Raw genomic sequence first — 23,574 nt, 5'->3', positions numbered from 1 at the left:
AAACACCAACATGATAACAGGTACAAGGTAGATGGGGTTCTGTTACATATAGACCTTGCATTGAGGCCAGCTGAAACATTCTGGACACTTCTAGACAGGATCGAGCTTGCAGTAAGTCACCATTGCCCATATATACAGTCAGTCAACAGAAGGCAGGCTGTTATTTCTAGTCACTTTCTAACAAGACTAGTAAGTCATGTTTTAAAGGAAAACTATCAGCAGGTTAGAAACTTTTAACCTGCTGATATGTCTCTATTGCACATGGGGTACTAAGGATGAAGGTATGTTTCTTACCTTCATCCTTGAGGCCATTTTCGTGATATTAGCAGTTTATCGCCAATATTAATTATATATTTTGGTGCACTGAGAATACTGCCCTCAGTCCACAGATCTGGCCCTGGCCGGCATACTCTGCTGGTATTGATTAGGAGGGGTGGGCTGGCCAGGACAAATCAGGGCGCTGAGAACATAGCCTAAATCTGTTAGCCTGTAGTCTTTTAATAGGCTGACAGGAAAACTGCAGGGAATATATAATACTTGTTCCATTGTAACTAGATAGTAAATAGATCTGCCTCATTACGGTATGTCACACATACTGTATGTAGTCTGCTCTGGATTTGATGAAGTAGAGATAGATAAACAGGGCAGCAGAAGTAAAATCTTAAAAACTTTATTTTACTATATAAAATCCAGCACAGACACAACAGGCAGGTAACATGGACATGTTTTAGGCACAGCTCTACTCTAAAAGGGGTACTCTGAGCAAACATTAAAAAAAAAAACAGGGAGGGCGGTGAGTAGTAGGAAATTAATAATGAAGTGATACTTACCTGTCCCGGTGGCACAGCAGCGCCACCACTCATGGTCACTAGGCTGGTCTCCTGTATCTCCTGGTTCTGTGACGTCACAGCCCGGCTCAGGAATGCCCACCCAGCCAATCAGGGACTGAGGCAGGAAAACTCTGCTGCCACTCTTGTGGGGTGTTCCTCGTTTGAAGTGTGTAATTGTCTGAGGCCAATTTTTGGGCTGAGCAGGGAGTTCCTGTGGTGACATAATGACACCAGAACCTGGAGATACAGGTGACCGAAGGGTGACCATGAGTGGTAGTAAAGTAAGTATAAGTTCCTTTTTTTTCCCCACCCCCTGTTTTTAAAGGTTTGCCTGGAGTACCAGTTTAATTATGGGTCTTCAGTCCTCGTTCCTCTTCATTGTGGCCAGACACAGTTTGAGCGGAGCGATAGTCAGGAGTGCACACAGCCATGTAACTGGCAGACACATCACTAAATGTGTTTAGTCGGAAAAAGGATCAATGTAGTTGAGCCAAAATACATCCAAAATAAGGCTATATGCTCTAAAAGGCTGCAGGTCATTGAGAGGATGATGTAGGGCATGAGTAGGGCACACAGGACAATGCTACACTGCAGTAGAAATACCTGCCGTTGGTCTACCATTAGATAAATAGGATTCTCTTTAGGATTTCGGCAATAAATATCCGTCTACATAAACAAGGCCGGTTATCTTAATGGTTCAGAAAAACATTCATCACCTTGAAATGTTTACTGCTTATTATAAACATCTGTCAGTATATTAAAAAGGCATTTATTGGGGGAGATATTTGTAATCACCCATGATTAGATGTAGTTTATAGGCAAAATAATCCACTAAAACCAAAATGGCTTATTTATCAGTCTGGTCTATGCTCCCCGCTAGCACTTTATAGTAGTTCGTTTCACAGATCCAAGCTTTTCTGGAGTGATAGCGGAGGTTATAAAAAAAATAGAAGATGAAAAATATTCATTGCGGTTTTCTTCTTGGACATTTGTATGCAAAGAATCTAAGCTACAGTGAAGCGTAGAGAGGGAGCGAATGTATAAGTTTCATTTTCTCCATTGTATTTGAATGAATGAACACAAGTGAGAACGACACAGTCTGGACTGTATAATGTACAGCGCTCTCTTTGTATGCAGGAGAAGGAGTTTACAAATCATTCGAAGGAAATATGAAGGCAAAGGCAATTTGACAATGCAAATTTTGTGACGCTTTATTGGTAATGTTTCGGGTGACCTTACAGGCCATGATGTGGTGACGATTGGACGACCCGTCGTAAAACCCATCTCTTTGGATAAACACTCTGTTTATGTCAGATCAAAGCCAATTGTAGTTTTAATGGCAAGGCGCTTTGAGACTAGAGTCACTTATCTCAACATATCCACTTCAATGACTGCAAATTTAGGCACCTCTAGTCTATTGTAGACTTCTCATTAGTGCTCAGCCCGTCCTTACCAGTGATCGGCATAGGCAGTGGCATCATACAGAAGAAATATGGCACATTCTATTAATACCTTTGCCGTTTTCTCACTATAGTTTATTACGTATCATTTTATTCCAACATCCTTCCTGACTTTACCAGGGAACTACTATCACTCATGGTGGATTTAATCAAGTCTCGATGCCGCTACATAGATATATTAACCATTCGAGTGGAACAACGACAAAGACTTTTGACAGATAGAACACTTTATGGGAACACAGAAATGGTGGGAAGAATCACACGTCGTGGTCCATCTACTCTATGCATTCGGCTGCATGCTGTGAACATTTCAGACTTAGTATAAAAGAATAAGTTTCTGACTGTGTATAAGGCATTCTTTATAAATACATTCTTTTCTCGTCTCTCCAATGTTATCATCTGCAGGTGAATAAAAAATGTACAGTATTTATACTTACTCCTGGGGTATATAGAAAATTTATCTAATTTTAAAGTAAATGTACCATTAGATACACCGCTTTGAGTTTTTTACATGAATGGATCGGCGCTGGTGTGGGGATGCTGGTGCCGCAGTCCTTTTTTTGAACTGCCATCGCGTTCCGATGCACAATGCGGTCTATTCCCAGCAACGGCCCAGCACTTAGGAAAGGCCAGCTGGCCCCCAGTGTGATGCAACACCCTCCCCCTCTGTGATGCAGCTCCATTAATTCTACTGGAGCCAGGTCACAGATGGAGGGAAGATCATCACACCAAGGGCCGGCGGACCTGCCTCCAGTGCTTCATGCCGGGCCGCTGCTCGGGAATAGACCAGCGCCATGCATGGGAACCAGGCAGTGGAACGAAAAAGGGACTGCAGCACCAGCATCCCCGCGCTGGCGCCAATTTATTCATGTAAAAGACTTAAAGGGGTATTCCCCCCAAGAGCTAAAAAAATGAAATGCTCCCAAACCTAGCTGGCCTTACTCACCAAGTCCCCCTGAGTATTTTGAGCCGTCTCCCATCTTTCTAGCTGCTGCCGTTCCTGAGTTACAACTTTTTCTAAAACATGGTCTATATCCAAGATAGGAAACTACATTTCCCATCATGCAATGCTTCTGCCTGATGATGGTGAAGTAGCAGAGCTGAGACAATGAAGGAGATGATGACAGTGTAGCAGAGCTGAGATGGCTGTGTCGGTGTAGCAAAGCTGAGTTTGAAATGACGGTGTAGCAGAGCTGAGTTGGCGGGGACGCCGGTGTAGCAGAGCTGAGTTGGCGGGGACGCCGGTGTAGCAGAGCTGGGTAGGCGGGGACGCCGTTGTAGCAGAGCTGAGTTGGCGGTGATGCGGGCGATTGCGAGGGGCGGAGCTTGCCACTGGGGGCGGAGCTTGCCGCGGGTGATCGCGGGGGGGGGGGGGGGGCGGAGCTAGTCGCGGTCGGGGGCGGAGCTAGTCGAGGGCGATTGCGGGGGCGGAGCTAGTCGCGGGCGATTGCGGGGGCGGAGCTAGTCGCGCCGATTGTGGGGGCGGAGCTTGCCGTGGGGGATCGCGGGGGTGGAGCTTGTCGCGGGGGCGGAGCTTGCCGCGGGGGGGGTTGCCGCGGGTGAGTGCAGAGGCTATGCTGCAGGTGACTGAGGGATGCCACAGGTGATGGGGGGGGGCGGTCGGTTGTGGGCCGGGGGGCTGTGTGCTCCGGGTGAGTGCTGGACGGTGGGGAGGCTCTGGACACAGGGTGAGCTCTGGGCTGGGGGTGACCGGGTGGCTGCTGTTAGAGAGGGATGCTGTCACATCTGCGCTGATCACTGTCTCCCTCTGTAACAGCAGCCACCGCATCAGTGTTCTCAGTCACTTCACTGTGCTGGGACTGAGGACACGTGATGCCGGTGTGGACTGAGGTCTGATGATTCTCTGCAATCCATGGAGGTGAATGCAGCTGGATAACAGCAAAACTGTGCAGAATCCTTAATAACTTTATATTGGAAAGATGGAAAGCTACGGGTGGGCAGCGTATTAATGCAAAAATAATTTTGGGGGGGAATACCCCTTTAAAGCAATGTACCTAATGGTACACTCACTTTAACCATTGAGTGACATCTGCAGTTTACAAGAGGACATACAACCCCATGTATCGATCAGACTTTAGCAGTAGTTCAATGATTGAAGTCAGTCGGTAGCGCTAGAAAATTTTTCACAGAGCCTCAGCCCAATTGTGAATTTGCTTACTGGCATGCTCTTAAAATGCAATTTTTATTTAAAGTGTACACTGGGTTAAAGGACGAACCCTTGTATCAGTTAGTTTACACTTTAAATTTAAGAGAACATATCACCACAATCCCTTTAATCTGGTGTGGCTCCCAAGACCTCTGGTAAACAGCTAAATTTGCTTTATAATAGCTACTACTGGTGGTTATTCAAATGAATGTGACACATAGATGGTCAAAGCAAGGTACTTTGGCTTTACAGTGGGATATCAGTCATTCATATGGGTGTTGACATTATTTTCTCTGATAGCATAGTGTAACTGGGAATGCATGCGGATCCACTGTGCTATCCAGCTAGCTTTGGGTCACTCTCACTCTGGTTTCTACCTTTTAACCCCCATACAGAGATTTAAACTTTGCTAACAGGCTACTAGGTTGCTACCTCTAATAGTGGTCCCAAAGGGTCAAGCAAAGATGAAGATGTTTTGGGCTGGCAGTGTACTAGCATAGTTTGGGACAGGAAAATAGGTCAAGGCAGGCAGCAAAGGTTTATAACAGTCCAGGAGAGGCAATACGGTTTATGGAATCAGGCAGAGAGGGAGTTGGGAAGATGGACAGAGGTCAAATACTGAATGTAAAGCACTTAGGCAACAATGGGGCGAGCATTTGCTATGAGAGTAGAAGGGAGGGGGCAGTTGCCTGATGGCAACTACACTATGGGAGCAATTGGGGGGGGGGGTCAACTACAGTGCTGGAGCAGCATGGGGGATGGGGGGCATCTTAAGTATGGGAGAAGCACAAAGGGGAATGGGGGGCATCTACATTATGGAAGCAGTACAGGAGGGGATGGGGGCATCTACAGCATGGGCTATCTGCTGTATCTCGGATGCACAGAGAGGCCTAATACTATATGGGGCATAAACAGGACTTAATACAATATGAGGCACAGAGTTATACCGACCAAGGTCACAGAGTGGCCAAAACATTTAGGCAGTGCACTTTGGGCACTTGGGGGGAGATTTATCAAACATGGTGTAAAGTGAAACTGGCTCAGTTGCCCCTAGCAACCAATCAGATTCCATATTTCTTTTTCCAAAAAGTCTGTGAGGAATGAAAGGTGGAATCTGATTGGTTGCTAGGGGCAACTGAGCCAGTTTCACTTTACACCATGTTTGATAAACCTCCCATTTGGGAGGAACAGTAAGCTTGTTTTTGCACTGCAAACAGAAAAGAACCAAAAACCAGCCCACAGTGTGCCTATGTCTCCCTAGCACAGAGCCTCGGGTACTCCAGTTGTCACCCATGGTATCCTCCATGTCGCTGATGCTTACAGCACTGATTTAGATACAGTCAGAGCCGCTTTAACCAGAGAGCACATGGTGCACGTGCATCGGGCCCACTGGTTAAAGGAGCCCACCCTGAGCAGGGCCGGCCTTTACTCTGTGCGACCATTGCGGTCGCACAGGGCTCTGGCCACAAGCCTGCCAGGGGGGCGTCATCGGGATGGGTAAGTTACCCATCCATGGCGTTCCCTGCAGGGCCCCCCGCCTGCTGCTGCGCTCTGTACTGTAGCTATGAGCGCTCGTAACGAGCGCTCATAGGTACGGGCAGCAGCAGCGTCACTGACAGGTCGGGAGCCATTGGCTCCCTCCCTACCAGTCATCCTTGTGGCCGCAGGCAGTGCTTTGCCTGCGGTCACAAGAGGCCGCTCTTCCGTAGTGGTATCGGCGCTGAGTGACGTCACTCAGCGCCGACACCGAGAGAGGGGAGAGCGGCCTCTTGTGACCGCAGGCAAAGCACTGCCTGCGGTCACTAGGGTGAAGTGATGAGAAGAGGAACGCGCGGACCCAGGTGAGTATAAAGTGTTTTTTTTTATTTGCTGTATGGGAGGGGGGAGCACAAAGGGGGGGCTATATTACGGGGGGCAGCACACAGCGGGGGTCTATACTACTAGTGGTGCCACAGGAGGGGCCTATATACTACTGGGGGGGCACACAGGGGGTATATATAACTGGGGGGGCACACAGGGGATATATATAACTGGGGGGGAGCGCACAGGGGGGTATATATAACAGGGGGAGCGCACAGGGGTATATATAACTCGGGGAGGGCACAGGGGGGCTATATACTACTGGGGGTGCATAGGGGGTATATATAACTGGGGGAGTGTACAGGGGGATATATACAACTGGGGGAGCGCACAGGGGGATATATATAACTGGGGGAGCGCACAGGGGGTATATATATAACTGGGGGAGCGCACAGGGGGTATATATATATAACTGGGGGAGCACACGGGGGGTATATATAACGGGGAGCGCACGGGGGGTATATATAACTGGGGGAGTGCACAGGGGGGTATATATAACAGGGAGCACAGAGGGGGGGCTATATACTACTGGGGGGTGCACAGGGGGGTATATATAACTGGGGGGGTGCACAGGGGGTATATATAACTGGGGGAGTGCTGAGGGGGGACTATACACAACTGGGGCGCACAGGGGATATATATACAACTGGGAGGTGCACGGGGGTATATATAACTGGGAGCGCACAGGGGGTATATATAACTGGTATATATAACGGGGAGCGCACATGGGGGCTATATACTACTCTGGGGCGCACAGGGGATATATATATATATATATATAACTGGGGATGCACAGGTTATATATATATATATATATATATATATATATAAATGGGGGGTGCACAGGGGTTATATATAACTGGGAAAGCGTACTGGGGGAGCACAGGGGATATATATATACTACTGGGGGGTGCACAGGGGGACTATATACTACTGGGGAGCACAGGGGATATACATACTACTGTGGGTGCACAGGGGGAGTATATACTACTGTGGGAGCACAGGGGATATATATACTACTGGGGGCTGCATGGGGGGTATATATACTACTGGGGGATGCACGGGGGTATATATAACTGGGGGAGCACAGAGGGGGCTATATACTACTGGGGGCAGCACCTAGTGGTCTATTGTACTGGGGGAAGCACACAAGGGGTCTATATACTACTGGGGGCAGCACAATGGGGTCTATATACTACTGTGGGGTGCACAGGGGGTATATATACTACTGGGAGCAGCATCTATTGGTCTATAGTACTGGGGCAGCACACAGGTGTCTATATACTACTGGGGGCAGCACACAGCTGTGGGGGAGCACAGAGGGGTGTAACTACTATATAGGGGTACATAGGGGGGTAACTACTGTATAGGGGTACATAGGGGGGTAACTACTGTATAGGGGTACAGGGGACCTTACTACTGTATGTGTTGGAGCCTAAAATGTTTCTCTGGCAGATTCTGGAGAGAAGATTCACAGCCAGGAGAAGACTTCATGGTCGCCCATGCTGGATGGAGTGAAAGAAAAGGTGAAAGACTCTAATCAGAGAAGACGCCCCCTGTGAGTAAATGGATGTAACTGTTATAGGACTGTAGTGATAGTGGTCATGGTATGGCGGTATTATATAATGGTATCATTGGTGATATCGTTATGAGGTAACTACCATATGTATTAGGGCTCTTAATACAGTGTGGGGGCATTTTCAGGGGATCATACTGTGTGTGGAGCTCCGATTCTGATAACGCTGGGTTGGGGGGGGGGCACTCTTGAGGCCTGTGCACTGGGCCCACCACTGTATTAAAACGGCCCTGGATACAGTACATGGATAAGTTACTTGTTTCCCCATTTTGAAAGTAAGGATGTGGTTATAAGGTTATATTCAGCATTTTAATAGCTGAAAGTTTAAAACCTGCAAATTGTGTGTATAAAATATGACCATTAATATACCCATTAATATATCTCTGACAGCCATGTCTGACATAATGATACACAACATTAAAAAAAATACAAATCTTCTCAATCGTTTCATGTTGGCAAATATTTTAGCATGCTCCCGCTCCCTGTGAACCTACTCGTTTTATTGCATTTTGTTTTTCATCACTGTAAATAGTTAAATGTGACTTTCCTGGCAATAAAATATTTGGAAATAGCTTTATGCAAAGGTGGTAACGGGAACCAGACAAAGTGCAGTTAAAAGGGACAGGTGAAGAGGTTACTTTAATATGTGTGATAGATATGGTATCAGTGTTTCATCATAAAGAAAGCAATAGGCAGGCGATGAAGGTCGTGAACCCTCCATGCCTTCCGAAATGGGACTTTAATTTGATTGTGCAGCACCAGAGGATAAGATGACACGTTCTGTTTCTCGCAGACATCCAGCCTGTTGAACAGATGCCAAAGGTACATGGAGTGATAACTCTATTGACAAGCGCTTTGGCAGAGTGACTAATTCCTTTAATAACAGGAGGAATTAAAGATAAGATTAAAAAAAAAACTTAATCTGTTACTGAGCCTAAAACTATAACCGGAAGAATAGGAAATATGTGGAAACAGATCGAATCAATAAACTAGTAAAAGATATGTCATAAATCTGGGAAGCAAATACATCTCAATGAGATGAGACAGAACTTTACGAGGTGTCCTTACTGCTATTTTACTCATAAAAGACTAGAAATATTTTGTTTGGATTTTTTTTATAATTATTATTTTTTTTTTAAAATTAAAGGGGTACTTTGGAGAAAAAAAAATAGTTTTCAAATCCAATGGAGTCAGAAAATTATATAGATTTGTAAATTACTTCTATTTAAATATCTCAAATCTTCCAGTACTTATTAGCTGCTGTATGCCCTGCAGGAAGTGGAGTTTTTTTTATTTTCAGTCTGACATGGTGCTCTATGCTGCCAACTATGTCTATGACATGAACTGTCCAAAGCATGAGAGGTTTTCTTTGGGCATTTGCTACTGCTCTAGACAGTTCCTGACATGGACAGAGGTGGCAGCAGAGAGCACTGTGTCAGAAAAACTGCACTGTGAAAATAAAACTCCACTTCCTGTAGGACATACAGGAACTTATAAGTACTGGAAGACTCAAGCTTTTTACATAGAACTAATTTTCAAATCTTTATAACTCTCTGACACCCATTACTTTTAAAAAAAAATTCTCTGAGCACCCCTTTAATTGATTTTGCTCTGAATTTCCAAAAGAATTTTAGCTCATTTGAATAAAAAAAAAAAAAAGAGATTTGTATTAAGGAAATCCAGTAGTGACAGTGTAATAAAATAACACACTAGAGCAGGGACTCCTGTCATTGAGTGGCAAGGCATATGTCAGTCAACATTCATTGGGTTTGAGGCATAGCAAACAATTTCAACTCTAAAAATTGTTTGACCATAAAAGGTGGAAATTTTGTCCTCATTACTAATATTACTTCCTGAATAACATAGAGAAGATTCACTCATCGGAGGCAGGATGTGTGGAGTACTCGGACGCCTGGCGCAGAGCGGGTTGTTCACAGAGTTCAAGATGAAGGATAGGAGTTATAGTACAAGATTCTCCCACTTCTTTATTGTAATGATGTAAAAAACAGTAATACGTTTCAAGGTGCAACCCTCTTCATCAGATAATTAAAAAGTTCAAGATGGAATCCAGAACTTCCTGTTTGGACTACAATGAATGTAGGGCATGTATGCATGTTTTTAATTATCTGATGAAGAGGGTTGCACCTTGAAACGTATTACTGTTTTTTACGTCATTACAATAAAGAAGTGGGAGAATCTTGTACTATAACTCCTATCCTTCATCTTGAACTCTGTGAACAAGCCACTCTGCGCCAGGCGTCCGAGTACTCCACACATCCTGCCTCTGATGAGTGAATCTTCTCTTTGATTTCCTGACCGATTTCTTCGGATCCTTGGAGGGGCAGCGAGTGGAAAGAACAAAACTTGTACAAAGCATCAGGCAGTGTCGGGCTCGTAGCGCGACCCCCCAAGGTGAGCAACACCTATTCATAGATACGCACAAATCCAGCTCTGCAGTATCACGCTATGTGAGCCGTGCGCTGTTCCTTTTATTTTTTGCAGCTATTTTCCTGAAAAACATGGAATGAGAAACTTCCAAAAAAGTAAAATCTTCCCCCAAAAATGACCACACAAAAATGAGCACTCACAGAGCCCCACAGACAAACTATTTAAAAAGTTATTGGGGTCAGAACATTCCATTTGTTGCAATAAAAAAAAGAGTCATGACCCAGAAAATAAAGGTAAAATGATAAAAGTCAGAGAAAAATAAACCATATGAACCCAGCTTAAGGCTCTATTCACGTGTAAAACATTTTGCATAGCCATAGTTGATAGAAAAAAAAACCTTTAAACAAGTCAAACATTCTCATCATGTCCCTTTCATTCTTTCTTCATTCCCACGAAATGAAGAAGAAGGAATCAAAAAAAGAATTAAAGCCAGATTATCTATGAAGATGCAGGTCACAGCGGGTTCACCCAATGGAGCTCCTCCAAACACACAATCGATAAATGTGTTTATCTTGTTTTCTTTACTAATAATACCAGGGTCACATCATTGCTTGCATTGCTCTTCCCTCATTCTCTCCTTTCCATATTGATTCCCCACAATTCCCTTGGAACATAAGTCAGGCCCGCTACCCAGGTTATTAATGGCAATCCCTATTGTACCAAACTTCAATTTCCTCTGAATTACATTAATTGCCTGACAGCAGAAAATAAAAACAGAACATAGATGCAGGTATGTGTTCACTATATATGTGTCAGCTCTAAGGATGTAAAGAGACAGCATCAAGGTTCAGGGCAAGGAGCAAAAGGACATTTCTCAAGGTTAAATGCTAGGAAAGATCAAATGGGCGAATTTGAGGCCAGGACACAATTTCTATTTTCTAATTTTCTTGTGTGTGCATCATTATGGGAACAATTAAAGATGGAATCTATTTTTAAATTAATTATATTTTCCTCAAAAACCTTAAAGCAATCTGCCCCCTCCCCCCAAAACCGATTGTACCTTCAGATAGCTGTTTTTAATCTAATATCTTTGTTGGGGTCCGTTGGGCAAGTGGTGCAGTTATTGTCCTAAAAAAACTAATTTTAAATCTTGCAGCCTTGTGTCAAATTGGTGTGGCCTAGAGTGTCTGTGCCCTATGCCTGCATCGTCTCTCTGTCACTCCTCCCAGCCCTCCTCATCATTAGAAATGCCCCTGGGTAGGATCTCTCCTATTCATCACTTGTCTGAACACTGCACAGGTGCCTTAAAGTGACCCTGTACCCACAATCTGACCCCCCCCCCCCAAAACCACTTGTACCTTTGGATAGCTGCTTTTAATCCAAGATCTGTCCTGTGGTCCGTTCAGCAGGTGATGCAGTTATTGTCCTTAAAAATACTTTTAAACTTGAAGCCTGTGCCAAATGGGAGTATCTGTGCCCTAACTTTGCACCCTCCTCCCCACCCTCTTCATCATTAGGAATGCCACTGAAACATTTTCTCCATGCTGAACATTGCACAGGTCCTTAACGATCCAGGCCATGTGCTGGGCTGCCACAGGTGGGGAATAGGAGGCAATCTGCCTGGAGCATTCCTAATGATGAAGAGGGCGGGGAGGAGGGACAGAGAGGGCGTGCAAAGTTAGGGCACAGATACTCATGTTTGGCATGGGCTTCAAGTTTAAAAGTATTTTTTAAGGGCAATAACTGCATCACCTGCCGAATGGACCCCAGGACAGATCTTGGATTAAAAGCAGCTATTCAAAGTGGTTGGGGGGGGGGGGGTCAGATTGTGGGTACAGAGTCGCTTTAACGATCCAGCACATATGCAGTGTGTGCATCATTATGAATAGTGATGAATAGGAGAAATCTTGCCTAGGCTGTTCCTAATGATGAGGGCAGGGAGGAGGGAGAGAGAGGCAGTGCAGGCCTAGGGCACAGACATTTTAGGTCACACCAATTTAACACAGTGCTGCAAGTTTAAAAGTTGTTTTTTTAGGATAATAATTGCATCACCTTTTTTCCCAACAAGCATTGCATGGCCTATAACACAGCGGCGGTCTAGCTCTAGCTGTTGCAAAACTAAAATTCCCATCACGCCTGACCAGGGGCGTAACTAGAAATGGCTGGGCCATTTCTTAGGACTCATTTTTTAAGTTCTGAATGTAAAACAAAGGAAGATGTTAAACCGCATGTCAAATATACTTACGAAAGTTGTTTCATGTAGTCAGACTCTTAAAGGAGTATTCCACTCAAACATAACTTTTCATATGTTGCTGCCTATGGTGAGACTAACAATTCATTTCATACTTGTTATTACCTAGTCAGTCTCCTTCCTCCAGTTCCGAGCCACTGTTTTTTGCTGAAGACACAAAAAACTGTGTGTAAGCCTTTCTCTCTGTCTCCCTTTCTTCCCCTCTCCCTTCCAAGACGGCTGATGTAAACACGTCCCTATCTACAACTTGGTAGCAACTTTATAATGCTAGGAATCATCACAATGAGTTTGTTAGCAACTTGACCTCAATTAGTGATGGGAAATCTAGTTTGTTTTGGTGATTAGTTCACTATGAACTAGTTCACTGAAAAGATTAGTTCAAAAGATTAGTTCATTTAGTTCAGTATTTCTCTGGATTCTGCATCATTATATAACAAACTTTTGTTAAAGGGGTACTCTGGAGAAAATAAATTCAAAAGTTATTTATTCAAGTTAGTAATTTCCTTTTTTTCTTTTTTAAATATTCAAGCCTCCCAGTACTTATCAGCTGCTGTATGTCCCACAGAATGTCATGTTGCAAGGAGCTCTGTGTCAGACTGAGAAGATTACATGACTTCATGTGGGGCATACAGCAACTGATAAGTACTAGAAAGTTAACTTTTTTTTTTTTTAAATGTTTAACTTTCATAATTCTCCAGTTGATTTGAAAACATTTTCTTTCAGTTTGTTGGCAGTTGTGACCTGTGAACTAAATGAACTAGATGATCTGCTGAACAAAATGGTTTGAGAGTAAATCAGGACAGTCTAGTTCAATGTGATGCATTTCACTGAGCCCAGCACTGCCCCCTGTGGTAGTGTAGAGTACTGACTCATAATGAATGTGTATGAGGGAGCTGAGAAGCAGATCAGCAGCCACCATTTTGAGTACAGGACAGGAGCCAGGGGGTAAAGATTTTAGCAAGACTGATCTTCTAGGCTACAGGAGGCCGATCTAATCACAAAGACAGGTTAGGGACATGAACCACACATAGAAACTTTCTCTCTCTCTTTCTCTCATACACACATATGGGCTGTGTCTGTCTACTGTGCAATTTCAATTTTATTAATATTATTACTATTATATTTGTATGTGATGTGTGCGGTATAGTGTTTTACTACCTTATTTTACAGCATCAGGAGCTATAGAGCAAGTGTGAGAGCAGGGAGCTTGTTTCCTGGAGCTGGATGAGGGATCACTGTCTCCTCCCACTTTCTGTTTAGTTCATAATGAGCTAATCTCTGTCAGGATGGTGAACTAGATGAACTAGTTCACTCTGAAGATTAGTTCATTTTAAACTAATCACTCACGAACTACCCATCACTAACCTCAATATAACCCCCCCAGCATTACAGAAGCTAAAATGTTGCAGATACAGCCTGACAGAGACTTGTTTACATCAGCCGTCTCAGAAAGGAGCGGGAGGAGGGGGAGACAGAGAGCAGAAAGCAGCAGCTGAGAACTTGGAGACTAAATATATAGTAACAAGTATGAAATGAATTGTTAGTCTCACCATAGGGGACAACATATGAATATATGTTTGAGTGGAATACCCCTTTAATTCAAATTATTTTTTTCCAACTGGTTCAAAGCAACTTATTTTAGAAAAACATTTTTGGGGATTCTTTTGTGAGCCCTAAAACTACTGTTAAAAAGCTCAAAATGGCCCAAGGTACTGTGTCTGAACATAGCCTTAATCCTATTAAACCTCCTTGATGGTGTCAGAAAATGCCATATACCTAATCCACAGCATACAGTATGACCCTATATTTTCATAGGTGGCTTATTATGGCTCCATACACCTCATAGGTTGTACAGAGCCATCATTTGGCCAAAAACATAAAGCTGTATTTGTAATATCTTAGAAAAGGAAAAGTCAGCTTAGCAGCAGCCAGGTCAACGCTCAGCTTGTCATGTGTATGAGAGAATATCTTTAAAACTCTAATGACAATTTTTTTTTTAGGTACCCCATGGTTTATCAAGGAAGAATTCACTGCTTGTCTACGGAAATACAATTTGCATAGTAGTAGGTAGGTATAATGAAGTATTTGCTAATCAATACAGTATATAGGGCCTGTATACCACCCTGCTTGATTTTAAACCTGCACACACATGCAAACAATAGTTTTTTACTATGTAACCCTGTCTATAAGTACAGGTCACATCCACGTAATGACAGTTAAAGCTGTAGTAGGGTGACCCCTAGAGTTCTACCATAGACAGTGTCCACAGTCTATATCTCCATTAACAAAAGAGTAAACAAAGTGCCTCCCATAAACAATACTACTGTCACTGTACCCCATATACTGCCAACAGTATCCCAGTGCAAAATATACTGCCCCCAATAAACAACTCTCCCAGCAGGGCCCTTTCAACAGAGATGGCAGAATTCCCTGTCTACTCCCCTGCCATTTATAGTACCTTGCTAAATTTATATTTATACAATGCCCATTTAAGTCAATAGAAACAATTTGGTAGGGGAGTCAACAAGTATGCAAAAAAGAAGTCTGTGGAGCCTCTCAAAACACGGGAACAGCCAGATATCCCTAGATTGTTGCCATGTTGCCAAGGGGTGTCTCCAGATGGGGAGAGCACCAAACCACCCTGATAGGTAGCCCTTAAGTCCCACTCGGTTGTGAGCTTTGTTTCAAAGTCTAACTCTGTTGCGAGTATTGTGACATGACAAGGGTTTACCAAGGCAGGCATCCATCCACAGACAGCTGTTTTGGGATATTTTGCCCCTCATCAGTGTAGAGCAGGATTCTGGCTAGTTGGGGCAATGAAAAATAGACCAACAAAACACAGCAATCACTGAGCTCAGGGAGATCAGTAAAAAAAATTCCAATGAAGTACTCAATTAAGAGTCATCATTGATGTCCCTAGAAATTCAAATATGCAAAAAAGGAGTCTGTGGAGCCTCCCTTGTGTTTCCCTATTTATGTTCCAAAACTCACAACTGAGTGGGACTTAAGGGCTACGTATGAGGGTGGTGTGGTGCTCTCCCCATAATGGAGGCACCCCTTGGCAATAGGCTAAGAATATCTGGCTATTCCTGTGTTTTGAGACTCGCAACCGAGGCTCTACGGACTCTTTTTTTGCATATTTAAATTTCTAGGGGGCATCAATGACGACTCTTGATTGAGTACTTCATTGGAATTTTTTTCACTGATCTCCCTGAACTCAGTGATTGCGGAGATTTGTGAGTAAACAAGTATGCCTTATATAATAGCACTCAGCCTTTGAAGGAGAAATTCCTAACTGGAAGCTGACCAAAAAGTCCCTACATTTTTCCCAAAAATGATATTCTCAAAAGATTCCCCGCTATAAGGGCTTATCATAATAAATGGAACCTTGTATTACACACTACAAATGCTGTGCAATTTTATCCCTTTACAAAATAAAAAAAAAGAAGCGTCAGAAACAATAAAAGTCCATTATACCCCATTTAGTTCCCAGGGGAATACATATTGTAAAATGGCCTGCCCTTTGTGTCCATTCTGCGTTCATGTACAGTATCTCTATCTGCTGAGTGTATCAGGTTATATTTAGAAGGAAAACAAAGCAAACAAAGCCAAAGTTAAATAAATGTCATATTCTTTCTCCAATCTACCTAACATTTATTAAATCCTTCCTCCGACTTGAAATTCAATCTGGTCTCTCCCCTAGGTATTCTTTATTACATTTTGTGTACAATGAAAAGACATCAGTAAGACAAACAAATCTCAGTAGTAAATTGAAGAATGTTACATTTGCATAGGAAGGAGAGAGAATAAATAAATCCATCCCGGCTTAGAACAGGAGAGATGAGCAGCAAGACAGCCATGAAATCATCTCATGATTATATATTTACCTGGCCGTGATATGGAAGCACTCAGTCTCTGCTGACTTCATGGGAGTGAATGAAAGATTTTAATATGCCCAGATCTCTCCATAACATGAGCCATTTTCTGTAATAGATAGCATCCATAATACTGGTGAATGTAAACCAGTGTAGTATGCTGCCCTGTGTACACAGATCCTGATGCTGTATCAAGACTTATGTATCAGACCTTACCATTAGTGAAAACAGCTGATCATTGCCGGGCCACAACTGTGGGAATGTAGGATTATATGCCAGCCATGCATGGACAGAAATCGCAAAGGAATGCTCAGGAGAGGAGTATTACATTACTAATCATAAGATATTGTGAGGCAACCATTAATGGTGCGTTTACACAGGCAGATTTATCTGACAGATTTTGGAAGCCAAAACCAGGAATGGATTTGAAAAGAGGAGAAATCTCAGTCTTTCCTTTATGACCCGTTCCCTGTTTATGGGCTGTTCCTGGCATTGGCTTCAAAAATCTGTCAGATAAATCTGCCTGTGTAAACGCACCATTAGATAAATGGTTACTTGAGAAACCAATCAGTGGTGGTCGCAGTGGTGACTGGGCCTATAAATTAGGGGGCCCAGAGACCTCCCAAACGTCAAATGTCACAGTTGCCAATGGCTGATAAAATTCAGCTCTTAGGGAACATTTACCCTTGGGCAGAGATAGCATTTTCTGGCACAGAGGGTCGAGATGCTAATAACTCTATGCGCAAACCCTTGTTTTGTGAATAAATTACTTGCATCTTTTTACCCTGTAATTTTTTTTTATGGAAGTTTGCATTACATAACAGAGGGAAAGAAACAGAGTAAAGAAAATAAACATTATGGTAACATTTCTGTGTTGTATGGTACCAATAAATTGGTAATAAACAGCGAGTTGAGAATTGTGGCAACAAGGATTTTCTTCAATTAACCCCCCTAAGGCCTGAAATGGGTTAACTTGCTTTTTAACCCCTTCAAGACCAAGCCTATTTGCACCTAAAAGACCAGGCTCATTTTTCAAAATCTGACCTGTCTCACTTTATGCGCTTATAGCTCAGTGATGCTTTAACGTATGCTAGCGCTTCTGAGTTTCTTTTTTCGTCACATATGGCACTTTATATTAGTGGCAAAATTTGGTCACTACTTTGTGTGTTTTTTTGTGAAAAACATCAAAATATAGAAACATAGAAGATTGTCGGCAGAAAAAGACCACAGGGTCCATCTAGTCTTCCCTTTTAGTATTTTCTTCCTTATTATCTTAGGATAGATATATGTCTATCCCAGGCGTGTTTAAATTCTGTTATTGTAGATTTACCAACCACCTCTGCTGGAAGTTTGTTCCAGGTATCTACTAGTCTTTCAGTAAAAAAATATTTTCTTACATTGCTTCTGATCTTTCCCCCAACTAACCTCTCACTCTGTCCTCTTGTTCTTGAGCTCAGTTTTTTACTAAAAACATTTCCCTCTTGAACCTTATTTAGTCCCTTAACATACTTAAAGGTTTCAATCATGTCCCCCCTTTCCCGTCTTTCCTCCAGACTATACAGATTCAAATCTTTAAGTCTTTCCTGATATGGTTTATGCCTCACACCCTCCACCATTTTTGTAGCCCGTCTTTGGACCCGTTCTATTTTATCAATGTCCTTTTTTAGGTGAGGTCTCCAGAACTGGACACAGTGTTCCAGATGTGGCCTCACCAGAGCTCTATACAGCGGGATCACAATCTCCCTCTTCCTACTGGTTATACCTCTAGCTATACACCCCAGCATACGATTCGCTTTCCCCACCGCCTGGTTGCACTGGTGACTCATTTTAAGGCTGTCAGAAATTATTACCCCTAAATCCTTCTCTTCTGAAGTCTTTTCCAACACAGTACTGCCGATGTGATACTCGGATAGAGGATTCCTCCTCCCCAAGTGCATTATTTTACATTTGGAAACGTTGAACTTCAATTTCCACTGTTTGGACCACTTATCTAGCAAAGCTAAATCATTTTTCATATTACTGACACCTCCAGGAATATCCACCCTATTATACACTTTTGTGTCGTCAGCAAACAGACAAACTTTACCTACCAACCCTTCTCCTATGTCACTTACAAACATATTAAAAAGAATAGGACCCAGAACAGACCCTTGTGGCACACCACTTGTAACCAGTCTCTGCTCGGAATATAAACCATTAACAACAACCCTCTGATATGTATCCTTCAGCCAACCACAAATCCACTGAACTATCCAGGGATTTAGTCCAATTTTCTCCAACTTCTCTATCAGCTCTTTATGGGGAACTGTATCAAAAGCTTTGCTGAAGTCCAGATAGGCGATATCCACAGCACCACCTTCATCCAGCACTTTTGTGGCATAATCAAAGAAATCAATGAGATTAGTCTGACATGATCGGCCCTCAGTAAAGCCATACTGGTTTGGATCCATCAAATTGTTGATTCTTAGGTGATCCATTATCTTCTTTTTTAGAAGAGTTTCCATCATTTTCACTACTACAGATGTCAGGCTTACTGGCCTGTAGTTACTGGGCTCTTCTCTATTCCCCTTCTTGTGGATTGGTATAACATTGGCTGTTCTCCAATCATCCGTGACATCTCCTGTTAGCAGGGATTGGTTATACAGATCTGTCAGGGGGGCAGCAATCACAGATCTGAGTTCTTTAAGAACCCTGGGATGGATCCCATCTGGACCCATCGCCTTATTCAGCTTTAAACGGGCAAGTTCCTCTGCAACTTCAGGCTCTGAAAATACTGGAGCCGAACCCATATAGCTGGAGGCAATGCTGTGTCCAACCATCCTGTGATTGTGAAGGCCGCCTTCTGAAAACACTGAGCAGAAGTAAGTATTCAAATAGTCAGCGACCGCCTTATCTCCATCAATAAACGTATTCTCCCCATTACTTATTTTAGTAATGCTGCAGCCATTCTTCTTCTTCTTCCTGTCACTTATATATCTGAAGAAGGTTTTATTCCCCGCAGTAACAGATTTTTCCATTTCTTCTTCTTTTATAGCTTTAGCAGCATTTATAATCTGCTTTGCCTCCTTCTGTATACTTTTATACGTCTCTCTGTCAGCCTCATTTCCAGTCTCTCTATGCTTCCTATACGCTGCCTTTTTTCCTTTTACAATGGCCTTAACCTCTCTAGTAAACCATAATGGATTCTTCTTCCTTTTACTTTTGCTAACTTCTCGTACATATAGTCTAGTTGCCTTTAATATGGCATTTTGTAATTCTGCCCACTGAGTGCTCGCTCACGATGTTTTATCCCACCCTCTTAATTCTTTATCTAAATACTCCCCCATTTTATTAAAATCTGTCTTCCTAAAATCCAATACTCTTGTAGTAGTATGGGATTGGACGTAGTCAGTTTGTACGTCAAACCATAGACACTGGTGGTCACTGGAACCTAAATTTTCTTCCACTCTAACTTCAGACACCCGATCCCCATTACTAAATACTAAATCTAGAATGTTCTCTCCTCTGGTTGGTGACTTCACAAGCAGTTTTAAAGATGCCCCTGTAAGGGCCTCCAGTACATTCTTGCTTTTACATGTAAGTGCAGAAGGGATATTCCAATCCACATCCGGCATGTTGAAGTCACCCATAACTAAAATGTCCCCCTTTAATGACATTTTAGTAATTTCATCCATCAGCATGTTATCATAGTCCTCGCTTTGCCCCGGAGGCCTATAGACAACACCTATCCTAATAACAGATCCCTCTTTGGACTGCATACAAACCCAGAGAGTCTCCAGCTCTTTATATGTATTTTGGATGACTGTCGATTTAAGACTATCCCTGACATAAATGGCTACCCCGCCTCCCCTTCTCTCTGCTCTGTCTTTCCTGTACAAAATATATCCCGGTATAACTATGTCCCAATCATTAGACTCTTTGAACCAGGTCTCTGTTACAGCAACAAGGTCCAAATCATCTATAGACATAATGGCCGTCAGCTCACAGATCTTGTTTCCTAAGCTGCGAGCATTCTTACACATTGCCCGAAGATTACTAAGCTTCATAATACCTTTATTCCCAACTTCATCTACCGCACCAACAGCATGTTCCTTACCAACAATAACCGCACCAACCATTGCATCTACAGCACCAATATCTGCACCAACAACTACATCAACAGCACCAACCACTGTGTCTACAGCACTAACCACTGTGTCTACAGCACCAACCACTGTGTCTACAGCACCAACCATTATCATGAAAAATTAATATAATTTAGCATTTTATGAACTTTGAAATTCTCTGCTTCTAAGAAAAGAAAGTCGTATCACATAAATTAGTTATTAAGTCACATTACCGATATGTCCTCTTTATTCTGGCTTCATTTCATAAACATATTTTACTTTTTTATGGTGTTACGGGGCTTAGAAATTTATCAGCAAATTACCACATTTTCGTGAAAGTTTCCAAAACTGATTTTTTTAGGGACCAGTTCTTTTTTTAAGTTCATTTAGGAGGTTTGTATACTGGAAACCCCCATAAGTGACCCCATTTTGGAAACTAGACACCTTAAAGAATTAATCTAGGGGTATAATGAGCATTTTAACCCTACAGGGGCTGGAGGAAAGTATTCACCATTAGGCCGTAAAAAAATGAAAAATTTAAATTTACCAATAACATATACGTTTAGATTAAAGTTTCTCATTTTCAAAAGGAACATGAGAGAAGAAGCACCCCGAAATTTGTAACGCAGGTTCTCTTGAGTACTATGGTACCCCATATGTGGGCGTAAACCACTGTATGGGCACACAGCGGGGCTCAGAAGGAAGGGAGCGCCAATTAGCTTTTCCATTCCAGATTTTGCTGAAGAAGTGCGCCAGGTGCATTTGCAGAGCCCCTGTAGTGTCAGCAGAGAGAAAAAAAAACATAAGTCACCCCATTTTGGAAAGTACACCCCTCAAAGAATTCATCTTAGGGTAGGATGAGCATTTTGACCCCACAGGTGTTAGAGGAAAGTATTCAAAATTAGACAGTAAAAATGAAAAACTCAAATTTTTCCAATAATATGTTCCTTTAGTTTGAAATTTCTCAATTTCGCGAGAAACAAGAGAAAAAAAGTACCACAAAATTTGTAACGCAGGTTCTCCGGAGTAAAAAGGTACCTCATATGTGGGCATAAACCACTGCATAGGCACACAGCAGGACTCAGAAGGAAAGGAGCGCCAATTAGCTTTTTCAATGCAGATTTTGCTGAAGAAGTTTCTAAGCGTCAGGTGTGTTTGCAGAGCCCCTGTAGTGCCAGCAAAGTAAAATCTCGCCATAAGTCACCCCATTTTGGAAAGTGCACCCCTCAAAGAATTCATTTTGGGGTGTGGTGAGCATTTTGACCTCACAGGTATTAGAGGAAAGTATTCAAAAGTAGACAGTAAAAATGAAAAACTCAAATTTTTCCAATAATATGTTCCTTTAGTTTGAAAATTCTCAATTTCACGAGGAACAGGAGAGAAAATTCACCCCAAAATCTGTAACGCAGGTTCTCCTGAGTAGAACGGTACCCCATATGGGGGCATAAACCATTGTATGGGCACACAGCCGGGCTCAGAAGGGAAGGAGCGCCAATTAGCATTTTCTGTGCAGATTTTTCTGAAGAAGTTTCTGAGCGCCAGGTGCGTTTGCAGCGCCCCTGTAATGTCTACAGAATAGAAATCCCCCAAAAGTCACCCCATTTTGGAAAGTACACCCCTCAAAGAATTCATCTTGGGGTAGGATGAGCATTTTGGCCCCACAGGTATTAGAGGAAAGTATTCAAAATTGGCCAGTAAAAATGAAAAACTTTAATTTTTCCAATAATATGTTGGTTTAGTTTGAAATTTCTAAATATCACAAGGAACAGGAGAAAAATTGTACCCCAAAATCTGTAACACAGGTTCTCCTGAGTACAACGGTACCCCATATGTGGGCATAAACCACTGTATGGGCACACAGCAGGGCTCAGAAGGGAAGGAGCGCCAATTTGCTGGAGCAAAACCGCAGCTAGTAATAGTTATTAGAATAGCGCAGTTACTAAAATAAAATAAAAAATTAGATTACAGGTAATGTGGGGTGGTTATGGACAGTCTGGGGTGGTTCCGGGTAATCTGGAGGTGGTTACGGGTAATCTGGGGTGGATACCGTCAACATGGGGTGGTCACGGGCAACCTGCTGTGGTTACGGCAACCTGGGGTGGTTACAGGCAACCTAGGGTGGTTACAGGCAACCTGGGGTGGTTAGAGGCAACCTGGGGTGGTTACAGGCAACCTGGGGTGGTTTGAGGCAACCTGGGGTGGTTACGGGCAACGTTGGGTGGATACGGACAACCTGCTGTGGTTACAGACAATCTGGGGTGGTTACAGGCAACCTGCTGTGGTTACGGGCAACCTGCTGTGGTTACGGCAACCTGGGGTGGTTACAGGCAACCTAGGGTGGTTATAGGCAACCTGGGGTGGTTAGAGGCAACCTGGGGTGGTTACAGGCAACCTGGGGTGGTTTGAGGCAACCTGGGGTGGTTACGGGCAACGTTGGGTGGATACGGACAACCTGCTGTGGTTACAGACAATCTGGGGTGGTTACAGGCAACCTGCTGTGGTTACGGGCAACCTGCTGTGGTTAGGGGCAACGTGGGGTGGTTACAGACAATCTTGGGTGGTTAGGGGGTGACAGGGGGGGTGGGGGGCGACTTGGGGGGTGGGGGCACATCACTTTTTATCCCCTGTCACCAATCATTCATGGTGACAGGAGATAAAAAGTGCCAGGAGCACATGGTACAAGTGATCAGCGGTATATAGTATATACCGCTGATCGCTTGTACCGGGACCCCACAGGGGGGTTCCCGATCACTGCCTCATGCTCTCCGCTACCTCCGGTGGCGGAGAGCATGGGGCCTTCATTCATTTTTACTTTAGATCACTGTGAACAGACATTAGTCTGTTCACAATGATGGCGGCTGCCATCTTGGATCTGATGGCCGCTGCGGGGAGGGGGGTTAGTGATCGGGGCACTAGGGGGGCTGATCTGGGGTCTGATTTTACTTATTTAATCTGAAATGAAGATGAGATTAGATGAAATACAGCGGCGGCACCAGCCCATTAGTGACCGCGGTCACTAAGGGGTTAATGGGGGTCAGCTGCGGGATCGGAGCTGATTCTC

General features: G+C 43.3%; 1 long non-coding RNA gene across 1 annotated transcript in view; it reads right to left on the bottom strand.

Annotated features, from left to right (window-relative positions):
- Window positions 1-2,473: 2,473 nt before the first annotated feature.
- Window positions 2,474-23,574, bottom strand: part of LOC138800352 (uncharacterized) — a 108,967-nt gene continuing 87,866 nt past the window's right edge. The window contains exon 5 of the long non-coding RNA XR_011364444.1: window positions 2,474-2,689. This is a non-coding gene — a long non-coding RNA (uncharacterized lncRNA). The remainder of the gene's footprint in view (window positions 2,690-23,574) is intronic.

Source organism: Dendropsophus ebraccatus, chromosome 9 (assembly GCF_027789765.1).
Source record: "Dendropsophus ebraccatus isolate aDenEbr1 chromosome 9, aDenEbr1.pat, whole genome shotgun sequence".
Classification (NCBI taxonomy): Eukaryota; Metazoa; Chordata; class Amphibia; order Anura; family Hylidae; genus Dendropsophus; species Dendropsophus ebraccatus.
This window is presented reverse-complemented; position numbering and strand designations above follow the sequence as displayed.